The following is a 13,786-nucleotide window of genomic DNA, read 5'->3' as shown; positions in this document are numbered from 1 at the left end:
GGTATAATGCTAAGTGAAATAAGTCAGTCAGAGAAAGATGAATATCATATGATTTCACTTATATGTGGAATTTAAGAAACAAAACCAACAAAGAAAAAGAGAGATAAGCCAAAAAACAGACTCTTAACTGTAGAGAACAAATACAATGGTTACCAGAAGGAAGGATGGTGTGCAGGGATGAGTCAAATAGGCGAAGGGGATTGAGAGTACACATACCATCATGAGCACTGAGTAATGTATGGCATTGTTGAATCCCTACATTGTACAACTGAAACTAATATGACACTGTATGGTTAACTATACTAAAATTAAGACTAAAAAATGTAGACAGAGCTTAAATCTCCTCTGTGGAAGTGTGTTCTCATGGACACTCTGCCCACCAATTCCTGAGCCTGTTGGGCTCCACTGAGCACCTGAGACATCAACTCCTGCTTAGTCTCTATGGGCTTCTTATTCATGAAGGGCAACAGCACACAGTACAGCTGGCTGACACCCAAGTGATTCAGTTTAGGGCATTGCAATGGAGCAGTGTGTGTCTTGATGTTTCTCACTGTGCTTGTGGACTAAGGTGACCAAAGAGATACTGTTAGATGTTGGTCTTCTTTCAGGCCAGGGAAGCCTGGTTATTGCAGCTTACACCAGAACTGAGGGACCCCTAGAATCCTGGCTACCCTAGTGTTGGGAGGATGGCTATGGGCAAGTATAAGATGACACTGATTTTTCCATTTCCATACTTCCCTTGTCTATGAAGGTTATAAAACTCAGAACAAGTTGGCAAACTGTTGTAGTTATCTATTGCTGTGAGAAGAAAAAACAAACCAAAAAGACTAAAGTTTCCTTGTTTAAAATGATGATAAGAGGATTCCCATTTCTGGGAAGATAAAGTAGACAAACTATTCCCCATTCCTCCCATAAAGTAAAACAAACATAAAAAGCCTCTGAAAGGTAGAGAGAAAATGGCAGAAAAACTAGGGATCTGGGTTCCAAAGGAATAACATAGTGGGGAGCTCGTCAGGTTTTGGTTTTCTCCACATATATCCTATGTTGGGTGCTGAAGAAGCCAGCAACCTGGAAACAACCAAAAAGCACAGACAAAAATGCCCCAGCCAAGCCTACTTTCTTCAGCCAAAGGGGCAGGAAAGAGGGAGCAAACCTCTAGCAAAACCGCCAGAGAAAAGAGAGACAATACAAAATTCTAATAACAGGAATGAAAGAAAGAATATCACCACAGACCCTACAGACACAAAAGGAGTAATAAGGGAATTCTATAAACAACTATATACACATATTTTTACAACTTACACCAAATGGATCAATTCTTTGGAAACACAAATTACTACACTGCTGTACATAAAATAATTTAAATAGTTCAATAACTATTAAGAAAATTCAATTTATAATTTTAAAAAACTCTCCTCAGAAAGAAGTTTTCACGTACAAATGACTTCAGTAGAAAATTCTACCACACATGTAAAGAATTAACACCAGTTCTCAAAATATCTTCCAGAAAATATGAGGATAGAACTCATTTCATTTTATGAAGCTGGTATTACCCTGACAGCAAAACCAGACAAAGATAATACAACAAAGAAAACTATAGACTCATATTCCTTATGAATATAAATGCAAAAATCCTTAAATATACTAGCAAATAGAATTTGGAATATACATTGAAAATTATACATGATGACCTGATAGAGTCCATTGTAAAGATGCAATATGCAGAAATCAACCAATGTAATCCACCATATCGACAGACTAAAGAAGAAAAAATTACATTTTTGTATCAGTTAACAACCACACAGAAAATATATGACAAAATTCAACACATTCATAACAAAAAATTTTGAAGAAATAAAAATTAAGGGGCACTTCCTCAACTTGATAAATAGGATATACAAAAAACCTATAAATAACATAACACATAATAGCAAAGAACTGAATGTTTTCTCCCTAAGATTGGGAAAAAGTCATGGATGTTTACTTTCACCAGTCTTTTCCAGTGTAGTGCAAGATATTCTTGCCAGTGCAAGAAGTAGGAAAAGGAAATATACAGCATACATATTGGAAAGGAAAACATTAAACTGTCCCTATTTGTAGGGACACATATATAGGAGATCAATAAATTGTGAAAATTCATAGCTGAATTGAACTTTCAATTTTGGACTCATGCCTTTTTCATTTGTAGAAAATTCTCATCACCTATCTCTTCAGTTTTTGCTTCACTACTATTTTCTCTATTTTTTTCTTCTCTAATTCCTATTAGATTTTGGAGTTTTTAAGCCTCTTTTAAATGTTTGGGAATAACAGGCTCATGGGGTGGTTCAGTCGGTTAAGTGTCTGACTCTTGGTTTCAGCTCAGGTCAGGACCTCAGAGTCATAAGATGGAGCTCCAGTTGAGCCCTGGATTGAGCCCAGTGTTGAGCCCCCAGGTGGGGCTGGGTGCTCAGCAGGGAACCTGCTTGAGATTCTCCGCCTCTTCCCCTCCCCTACTCACACTCTCTCACTCTCTCTCTCTAAAATAAATAAATAAAATAAAATAAATAAAAAGTGAATGTTTGAAAATAACAAACATTTTATCTCATTGTTTATCTGGATGCATTTCAGTCAATTCCTCAATTCTTTTTCCCAAATTATTATTTTTTTTCAATGAACACTAAAGTTTATCATCTTCATGTCTTCTTATTTCAATAACTAAATTTTTCATTGCCAAACTTTCTCTTTGGTTATTTTTATATCTACTAATACTTACTCAATTTCAGCTCACTTCTTTCTTTCTTTCTTTCTTTCTTTCTTTCTTTCTTTCTTTCTTTCTTTCTTTTTTTCCTTTTCTTTCTTTCTTTCTTTCTTTCTTTCTTTCTTTCTTTCTTTCTTTCTTTCTTTCTTTCTTTCTTTCACTTTTTAATTTCTGGCACCCAATGGTAAAGAGCCCAGTTTCTGGAATCAGATCGCATGGGTTCAAAGTTGACCTCCGTCACTTACTATGCTAGATTGGGCAAATCACTTTAAACCTCCCTTGTCTTAGATTCTCCACTTGCAAAATGAGGATTTTCCTCTGAGAGTTATTACAAAAATTATTGAGCTTCTATATGTGAAACTTTAAGAACAATGTCTGGCACACAATATTTCCGATAGAAGTGTTGACAATATTATCATTTTTTATTACTGTCATTTCTTAATTTGTCTCTTCCAGAATCTAAAATACATTTAATTTTTCAGACATCTCTCATTTTAATTTCAGCCAGACAAATACATATTCTACATATAAATTTATTTTTTTGTTACCAAGACCTTTTTTTTTCATTTATATGCTTTAGAATTTTTATTTGAAACCATATTTTGAGTTGGAAGTCTCCTTGTATCCTTTTTCCTCTTCCACTCCTTACACTTCATGTTCATTGCTATCTTGAAATTAGGTTCTATTTCAGAGCTGCCTTTTCAGTATTGTAAGTAGCTAACCAAAAAAAAGCTGAGTGACAATTCGATTTAGCTTTGTTTCTTCATTCCCCATCTTAGCTTTATATTTCAAGTTGAAAAACAAATTGTTTTTACAGATCATGCTTCCTTCCTGTCAGTCCCTCCCTCCCCATTCCCAGAGCCAAACATTTTTATTTCCTAGATGAAAAATCTTGGTTATAGGTTCAGCTGTGAATTCCATTATTCTGTGCTTCAGCCTGAGGCTTAGAAAGGAATTTAGTAGATTCTGTTCTGCTGTTGTTTGGTTCTTGGAAGAACATTTGAGGAGGTTTGTATTCCCCAGAATTATATCAGAAATGGAGTAGAACTACACACAGTGGAGCTCCCATCTTGGGCAGAGAACGTGGCAGTCCAGCCTCATTTCCATGTACCCAGCAAAATACTTCCTTGAATATGTCAGAACCTGAGTAGAAAACCAGAGACAGAAAAATCAAGGACAAGAAAACAGGGCAAAGAGAGAAGATTTTTTTCTTTGTTTATTCTAAAGAAAACATTTTTTTTCTTTAAAGTTCCTCTATGGAAGTTGAACCATGGTAAAAGAATTATTTACTATATCGATAGAGTTATAACTTTCATTATTATGTTAGAATAGTATTCTTTTCACCTCCTTTAAAACTCCACTGATTGTGTTCCTAGTGGGTAATACAGCATATCATTTCTCTAATAAAAGCTACACACTCTGAATTTTGCTCCTCTTAATATTGGCATTGGGGCAATAGCTTCCTTATGAAACTAAGCAAAATATTTCTTAGTCATTTTGCAAATACATATTGTAATCATGATTAAAATATGCATCATTAAATAGGAAATCATGTTGACTGATTTTTACCTTGTTTACATAAAACTAGAACTATCTGCCTTGCATTAGGGAAAGATTTTTAACTCTAATTAAAAAAACAAATATTAATTTTATTATTATAACCACTAAAAAACAAACATCTCCTATTAAGATACAGAAACAGCTTGAACAATTGCATTTTTAGATGTTCTTTATCTCTAATTCTCAACAGCACTGAACATTAGCTTTATAATGTAATTGACTTTCAGTGCTTCTGGGCAGGCGAGCTCTGTTAAATGAAATCTCAACGCGCTCAATTTACAGATCACTAGGAAAGTATTGTGGTCTTGCTGCTTTCTCCTGGACACAAGCCACAGAGGCTCCCTTCCTCTGTCATTACTGCTATGCCTGAGGATGGCTTCTGGGGAGACAATGGAGTAAAGAGGCTGGCTTCAGAGGTATATCTCCTGCAAATTATGGGAAGAACCTGTGCTTTATTCATTATCCAGCAAAGTACTCATGTAATATGTTCTTAGCATCTTATAAATGTCATATCTAAGGCTCCAATCTTCACCGAAATGGTTTCCCCAAGACAAATAGCTTGAGAAAGGGAGGAATAACAGCCTCTTCTTGGTGCTTGGTGAAATTTACGATCCTTCATATTGATTTCTGCTGGAAAGGAACATGATCTACTTCTCAGTTATTCTCTAATAATAAAAATCTTACTCTACCCTTAATCCTAACTCCAACCCCAATTCCAACATCAACCCCAACCCTAACCCTTACCCTAGCTTGAAATGAGAGGAGGTGATTTTTTTTCACGGACCTAAATGTGACTTTTATGAACTTGACTTTGTTGCCTTTTCTTAGGGTCAGAAGCAGGAATTCAGACACTGGCGGTTTTCTTTGTCGCAACTCAATCATCTTATAGGCATCCCCCAGTCCCCATCCATGTGGGTAAGAGAAAGAACAGGGATGAGACACGTCCATTCTTAATTTCCTTACCAGAAATCACTCATTACTTCCAACTCAAATTCTACGCTGAGATGAATTATGAGAACGCATTTACATTCAGGTTAGCAATTGCATACGGGTATATGGCACATGGACATATTGTGAATACTAATATCATTTGACGTACATAGGCTCTTTTTGTTTATTTTTATTCTTGTTTATGTTTTTCCTCACTAGATGCAGAGAAAAGCCTTCCAAATGCTTACACATTATGACTCACTGGAAGCAACAGTGAAGCAATCATACACCTGTAGTCCCAGCCCTGTGATCACTTCACTAGGTAGGTGTGCAGCCATCGCCAGGGAAGAATATCCTATTTCTGCTCTCTTGTTCTTTCTTGATTTCCTGCCCTTCATGCAAGACAGACCATCAGGGGGGAAAAATAGCCTAAAATGAAATCACCTGCTTTTAGTTCTTTAAGTGGATTTAGAATGCTGGTGTAGCTTTTTTGGTCTTCTATTTCCCTTCTGCTCCGTTCCTCTTTGCTTCCATCTCATACAAGTCATTCTCATAGCCTATGGATCTAGTTTTGTTGTGTATTTGTTGCCTATAGCCTAAGCTTTCTTGTTCAAAAGAGTAAGAATAGGAAGTGGCAGAAAAAGAAAGCCAGATGCTGAAAAATATTTTATCTCCTTTGGAAATATCATGCTGTAGAAGAGAGAACTCCTGGGGCACCTGGGCGACTCAGTCGGTTAAGCATCTGCCTTCAGCTCAGGTTATGATCTCAGGGTCCTGGGATGCAGCCCCGCGTCGGTCTCCCTGCTCAGCGGAGAGTCTTCTTCTCCCTCTGCTGCTCCCCCTGCTTGTGCTCTCTCTGTGTCAAATAAATAAATAAAATCTTTAAAAATAAAAAAATAAAAAAAGAAGAGAGAATTCCTGCTGAGAAAAGAGGAAAGTCTCTTCTGTGTGTGTATTTTCTTTTCTTTTATTCCTTAACTCCATCCTTCTCTTCTCTGACATTTTTCTTTCTTTTCCCTTTTATCTCTTCTACTTTTCCATAAATATGTATACAAATTTATTAATGAAGTATGTTTCCTCAAGAGTCAAGGAAAGAGTGAAAATCAAATTGGAAGTCAGAAGATTTTGGTAAAATTGAGAAGATTGAAGAGAATATCATTGACAACCAATATATATAACTCAAATGACCCATTTTCAAAGCTATTCCATACTTGTCCCATTTATCCATTTTTAAATTCTATGGCCCAGAACTGGAGGCTCTAACATTCCATAAAGTACATCTTAGTACTCCAAAGTAATTGAAAAAATTGATTTCAAACTTGTGTCTATTGATATTCAGTAATGGGGATCAAATATGTAATAATAGGATTACTTGCAAATCCTTTGCACCCCAATTCCCTTATAGTTGTAGCAGTTCCACCTCTCCTCCTCCACACTCCCTTTGCTTAATGGTTATTAAAAATATCAGTTCATTCTCATTCACATTTTCCTCCGACCTCTCTAGCTTTACCTCTTTTATATCCTTCTCTTGAGGCAAGCAATTCTTACCAGAATGTCTAGGACTGTATGGAAAAGAGGGCTTCATTTAGAACATGGGTAAGGCAAAGAAGTTTGCGAAGGCAAAGACAAAACTATCTCCACATGGGCAGAGAAACTTGGGCATGCACAGTGGTTCTGTCAGTAGAATGTGAGCTCCATAAAAGGCAAGACATATTTTCAGTGTTTACTGCTGAATCTCCATTTGCCATAACAATGCCTAGTACAAAGTAGGTGTTCAGTAAGTATTTGCTGAATAAATGAATAAATTGGTCCAACCACTCATGCTTTCATTCATTTAATTAATCTCTTTTGATCCTGACAGCTATTCAGTGATTTAGTATAATTACTTTGATCTCATAGATGAATTTCATATAGGAATGTCTTCCTTTGGATGGCTGAGGAAGCATGTCCTTAGAAGCAAGCTAATTTAATAATATAAAACAGGTAGAGTGATTCCAGGATGGAAGGGTGAGGGAAGAGGAAGAATGAGTCAGGGAAAGTGAATATGCAGGCAATCTTACTGAGCTGGTTACATCATCACAAATGCATTTGGTTTCTCAGTGTCAGGAGACATCTTCCTAACATTTACTCATGAAGAGTAATTCAGGGGCTTTGGAGAAAAGGGAGAATTTGTCCATGACTTCCTATGATCCTCTGTCTCTCATTAGTCCAAGTTAGATATTTCACATTTTCTGGTTATGTTATCTGACCTCTCCAAGGGGCTGTTTGAGAAGCCATAGTCCCAAAGACCCGATCCAGTCAGTGCACAGTGATGCACAGTCAGAACTCTGCCAGCGGCCCTGAATGGGGCGCAGCAGGGCCATCCTGTATCCAGATCTTAGGCAAAACACAAACCATTTCTTGAACTTCTCCATCTGAAAAACTGGGCGAGTGTGCACATCCAGCATGAGCACAGTCTGAGTTTGATTTTATTAGTAATCCAAATCTCAGACAGTCCAAGTGTCCTGCAAAATGTGAGAGGCTAAACTGCCACCTCGACTTTTGGTATTTTGATGACATATCTGTTTTGTTACACATTAATTTTTTCCATCTATTTCTAGTCTTAGTTGTAGAAATTTAAGTCAAAAGAGAATGGTGCAAAAAAAAAAAGACAGGAAGAAAGTAAAATTGAAGTCCTTTTAAATACACACACACACACACACACACACACACACACACACACATTCATATATTAAGAGCAATGTTTTCTGAGCTCTGCTTTTTCTCAGATGTTCCCAGATGAATTAAACAGTAATGTGTTTTCAGGCAAAAAACTAAAATTTAATCTGTGGAATCACGGTCATTTGCTTTTATTTGTTTAATATGTTACTATGTTTTCTTTTTAAACACATTTCACTGTTAAAAAATGTTTGGGGAAAAATAGAAATACAGACACCATCAACTTTAAGCCTGTTATTTACTAACTGAAATTGTGTGTGTGAATAATAGGCACTTTGGAATAAATACAAAACTTCTCTGTTCATTAAACTATAGGGGGTTCCGAGGAATCAGAAGACACATAGGGTTTATAGTTAATTTACTCTCCTGCAACTTCAGATTATACCATTTACATAGCAATAGGATCCAATTTGGATATGAATCATAATGCACCTGGAGACAGTTGTGGAAATATTCAGAGTTCTTTGCTTCCAGTGGATGGGGTAGAAGGTGTTATTACAGGAACCCCAGGACACTGCCAAATAATCACATGGTAGTTTTTAGTCTAGTTGTTTTCAGTGAAAGCACAGAATACTATTTTTCTTTGTCCTTTAATCGGGTTTACTAAATCTCTGCTTTTTTTATGGAGGTGGAGGTCTCACTTGTACCTTTTCTCTTTCCATTACTAATTTCAACTTGATCCTACTCTATTTTATTTTAACCCTACTTTAAGGTAAAATAGTATGAAATATATCAGAATTGTTCAGTTTCAGTTAATAATGGCCAAAAGAGAACAGTCACAAAAAGAAAGCTAAACATCAAAACTAGAGTTTTTCACATTGCCTATCCATTCTCCATTAAAGAAAAATGAGAAGTTTTATTTATTTCTTTTTCAGAAAGCTGCTGAAATATATTTCCTGGGAGTATACAAGATCAAATAGAATCAAGAAAAAAGGCTTAGAGTTAGCTTAAATATCTTGGGAATTTAAAGACCTTATACAAGTTAGGCATTAACAAAAGTCAAGAGTTGGTTCAGAGCCACTAAATTCTTTTTTTTTTAATTAATCTTTTTTTTTTTTTTTTACAGGGGGAGGGTACAGAGGGGCAGAGGGAGAGAGAGAGAATTTTAAGCAGGCTCCACGCCCAGTGCAGAGCCTGACATGGGGCTCGATCTCACAACCCTGAGATCATGACCTGAGCCAAAATCAAGAGTCAGATGTTTAACCCACTGAGCCGCCCAGATGCCCCCAAGACACTAATTTCTAATAAAGAGATCTAACTCTGTAAGTAAAAGAATTCATGAAGTTTGGTTTTAAAAAAATAGTATTATAGAAAGTTTCAATAATCTGGCAAATAGGTCCAATTCTACCAATTCTTGACTGTGAAAACACCAGAGCTTATACACATTACTTTTTTGTTCAATGAACTCACTAACATGACTTCCCATTCCCAGTATTGAAAACACTTACATGTTTAGAAAGATAAAATTTTAAGACAGAAATAGTTTAGTTTGTATTTCTAAATAAAGAAGACCTATCATAGTCATAGACATTCTTTCACACATTTCCTAGCTTGTCTTCTGCATTGTTATAAGCTGAACAAAAGTTTAAATGCCTAAAAAAAAAAAACAAAAACAAAAAAACAAAAAACAAAAAAACACTGCAATTGACACTGTATTACTTATGTGCAGGTTTCATATATGTTTCTTTTTGAATTTCCAGTCAAATTTCTGTCCAATGGAACGAAATTCACTTGGGAAAGATGAATCCCATCTCCCAGACATCACTGTCCTTCATTTCTTGATGTCCATTGTCTGAAAATTATTGCTTCCTATACTTTTTCTAGTTTTGTGGTTGCTTCAGGCAGGGAATAAATCTGGTCCCTATTAAAATGTCTTGGCTAAAAGTGGAAGTCTATGCAATAAGAGTTTATTTTTCAAAGTTAAATAATAGGATAACAATACACTGCATAAAAGATAGTGATGTGGTGAGATGTTTTGTTGCACAGCAGTTTCTAGAACTTTTAGTTTCCTAATAATAAAAAACAAAACTTGCCCCATTATGAAAAGACATTGATTGACAATTGTTCACCCAAAATACCAATAATGAGAAAATCTACAGCTTCAGAACTCAAAGAAATGGCATATCCAACAGTGCACATGATGGAGAGATATTCAATAAGCTCCTGCTGGAGGGAAAGAATTAGAAGTTAAAAGGACTGCCTTATGCTAATTTCTCCCTGTTATGCTGGGAAAAGAAAAAGGTCAAAAGCATACGTTACCTGTGCAATAGTCTATTTTTTTTCTTGAATAGTGATTTTTACATATTGTTTTGAATTATTTAAAAATAAAAATTGTTTATAGACACATTTTAATGTATAAGATACAAAGAGAAAAGTAAAAGAATTTCCCAAAATCTCACAAACGGTAACAAAAAACTGTCAATATTTTGTTTATTTCCCTTCAACTTTTTCTATGAATAATTTATTTTGGTTTCAAACAGTTTGGTTTACAAATTATATTCAAGTTTGTATGCTGCTTTTTTTTCTAGCTAACTGTGTAACAAAAGCAGTTTACATACCATTATAAACTCTTTAGACTCCAAATTTTTAATGGCCACATCCCATTGTAGTGATTCATTTTCCCTTTATTTTCTTAGAAATTTAAAATTCTTTACATATCTTCCCTTTTTTAAAATGCCCCATGTTTTCAGTATTTCTTTAGGCTAGATTACTAGATGTCAAATTACAGTGTCAAAGGATGTAAGTCCTTTGAAAGCTTTTGAGATATTTTGTCAAAATGCTATCTGAAGGAACCTACTATTCTTTGGAAATAAAATATATTTTATTGTAAAGTATGATATTTTCTTCTAGTTGCATTATCATACCATACATAATTTTGATCATCTTGCGATCTAGTTTAATAATATCTTGCTTCTTTTTAAAAAATTTTATAATTGAGGCCATAATGTAACAAGTGCTCAAAATTTCCCATCATCTTTCCCCAATGAAGCGCATCTATGTACATACATTCATATTGTTTTCTTCTAACGTTGGTTTATAAGAATTTCATAAAGCAACTCATTGTAAACTATAAGCTATAATAAAATAGCCAAATAAACTATTTTAAGTAAATAATATGTTTTGCCATAGGGCATATCAATAACTCTATGGAGACATAATTTATATTTCTTAAGTTTTCTCAAATTAATGTAAGCAAGAGAAGTCATTCATTAAATTGTTAAGAAAATAAAATCATTTATACTGAAACAGTTGGTCTTCAAATGTTTATTTTTTCACTTTTATAGGAAACATTTTACTCCTTACACTAATTACCTTTATTTATTGTGTTTCTTGTCATACATAGCAATAAAGAAGTAAAATTTAGAAGTATAATTGAGTAGTTCCAACTTATTAAGACCATAATGTCATAGTAATTTAAAACTGAATTTGTCCTCATTTAAAATACAGACGCCTTTCATCACACAATACAGTGACTATTCGATAAATGTTTATTTCTGCCAAAGGAAATGTAATTCTTTTCGAGACATTTGGTATGAACTCAGTTAAGCTTTATCATAGCTTATATAAAATATTCTAGAGATTGATTAATTTTATTTAGGAATTTGATGATCAGTGATATATAAACATGAATATTTTTTATCATCTTACTAATTAAACCAATTCAATTGCTAGTTATTTGTGCTAAAAAAAGGAAGACATCAAGAAATCAAGTCCTATTTATGAGTGCTAAAGTGCCATTTTCTACCAACCTACTCCCACTCCTCAAAAAAGCAAAGCCACACAGAAAATCTATGTCCTAAGATAACATTGCCTATTCTCAACTATGAGGTTTTTTATTTTTTTCTGAAAGGTTTATAGTTTCAGTTTTTACTTTCTAATCTCTGATCCATCCCAAATTAGTTTTTGCATATGTGTGTGGTAGAAGATGAGAATATTTTTTTCCCATATGGATAGTCAGTTATTCCAGCAACATTGGTCGAGGTTTTCCTTTTTGCACTATATCTTACTGGCTCCTTTATCAAGAATCAACTGAGGGTGTAATAGCATTTTCATAAGTTCCCAACAGAAATAATCTTCCCAAGATGAATAACTTTACCATGAACAGAAATGCCCCAAACTATGCTATTTCTTTAGTATAAATCCACCCATCATCCATTCATACATATACACACACACACACACACACACACACACACACACACAAGTATAATTCATTTGTAATGATGATGAGAATAGATCATGGCTTGTAAAAAAACAAACAGTACTTTTTTCTCCTATAGAATCTTACTTAGAAGAAGTTTACCTTCTCAATGAAGCTATCTTTAATACTTGAATGTCCACCACAAGATGTCTCTTTTCTTCATTTGGATTTCCTTCACCCAAAACAGACAGAATGTATCAAATTTATATTTTTATTTTTAAAATATACATAACATCTCATAAAGCTTTTTCTACTGTGGCATATGTTATTCGGCATTGACACTATGCTCTATTTGTCTTTCTTTCCTACTTGACTTTGAGCTTCCTTAGATAATCATTTTAGATTATTAGATTTAAATCTATGATTTAGATTTAGCAGACCTTGCTACTCATTTCTACTCCTGGGTCATAGTGCTTAATACGCATGGGTTTAGTTTAAAATTTGAACATAACTACTTGGGCTTAACCTTAATACCACCAGTTAACAGAAGAAAATTCTATCATTGAAATGCCTTACATTCAGTCAAAAACATTTAAAATGATAACACATGAATAGTGTTGTCTCAAAGTACACTACTGTATCAGGATAGCATGGTAAAACCAGGCCGTAGCCTCAACCTGGTGGGTCAGAGTTTCTAGAGGTAGAAACTGCCAATACAAAATTCAGGAAATACAGGCTAGACTCAAAGAAATCTGAGGCTAGTCAACAGGATTCGCAAATTCTACCATATTCACTGGAACATACTCATTTTTGTTTCCTTAGGTGCAAATGTAGCCTTTTCACTGAACCAAATCTTTCAGGGACAAAAGCATACTGATAACTGCAATTTTGAATATACTTTTTCCTAAAGAATATGGATTTAATCATGAGGAAGTTTGATTTAGCTATGATCATTACAACTGATTAATTCATCTTTCAACATCTCAGATAAGAGCCATACATTTTATATTGTTTTACAAATATTATAAAGTGACATTAAAATGACAGTTTACTTAGAACAGAGAGGACACATTTATTAGCAGTTACATCCAAATAAAATCACACACACACACACACACACACACAAGGAAAGATTGTGATTATAGTGCTGACAGGGTGCATGGGAAGAGTGAACAGATCTGAGCTACTCAGTATAGGTAGATTCTCTAAAGTTTAGCACTACCTTAGATCTGGCTCAAGGGAATTGGACAGGGGAAATCAAAATTACGTATATAATCTGTCTATGCAGATTCCAAGTCTTGACTTCGGCCAGAATCAGTATATGTCCTCAGGAAACATGTCTGATTGTCAGCTCAATTTGAAAGGGTTCTCCATGGTCTAGAATTTTAGTTCATCTAATCCTCATTGCTTCCACTTTATTCTTATGCCTTTAAAACTGTTTTTGCAGTTGACCCAGCTTTTTGAGTTGCTGCAATGGGAACTTTGGCCTGTCACAACCTATTTTATCCCACCTGGAACCAAAAGGTCTGTCCTGTTTTTAAGTTCAAAATAAACTAAGCAATAAGGGTTAAAAGTGTTTATTTTCGTTTGTTTTATTTTTTAATATACTGCCTGGCTGTAATTCCTAGAATATTTATGATCTACTGATGGCGAGGAGAATGTTGTAAAAGCTTTAGAAGCACAGAGTTAATAAGAATCAT

The sequence above is a fragment of the Ursus arctos genome, unplaced genomic scaffold, assembly GCF_023065955.2.
Source record: "Ursus arctos isolate Adak ecotype North America unplaced genomic scaffold, UrsArc2.0 scaffold_1, whole genome shotgun sequence".
NCBI lineage: Eukaryota > Metazoa > Chordata > Mammalia > Carnivora > Ursidae > Ursus > Ursus arctos.
The sequence above is the reverse complement of the archived record's forward strand: the minus strand, read 5'-3'. Positions refer to the sequence as shown.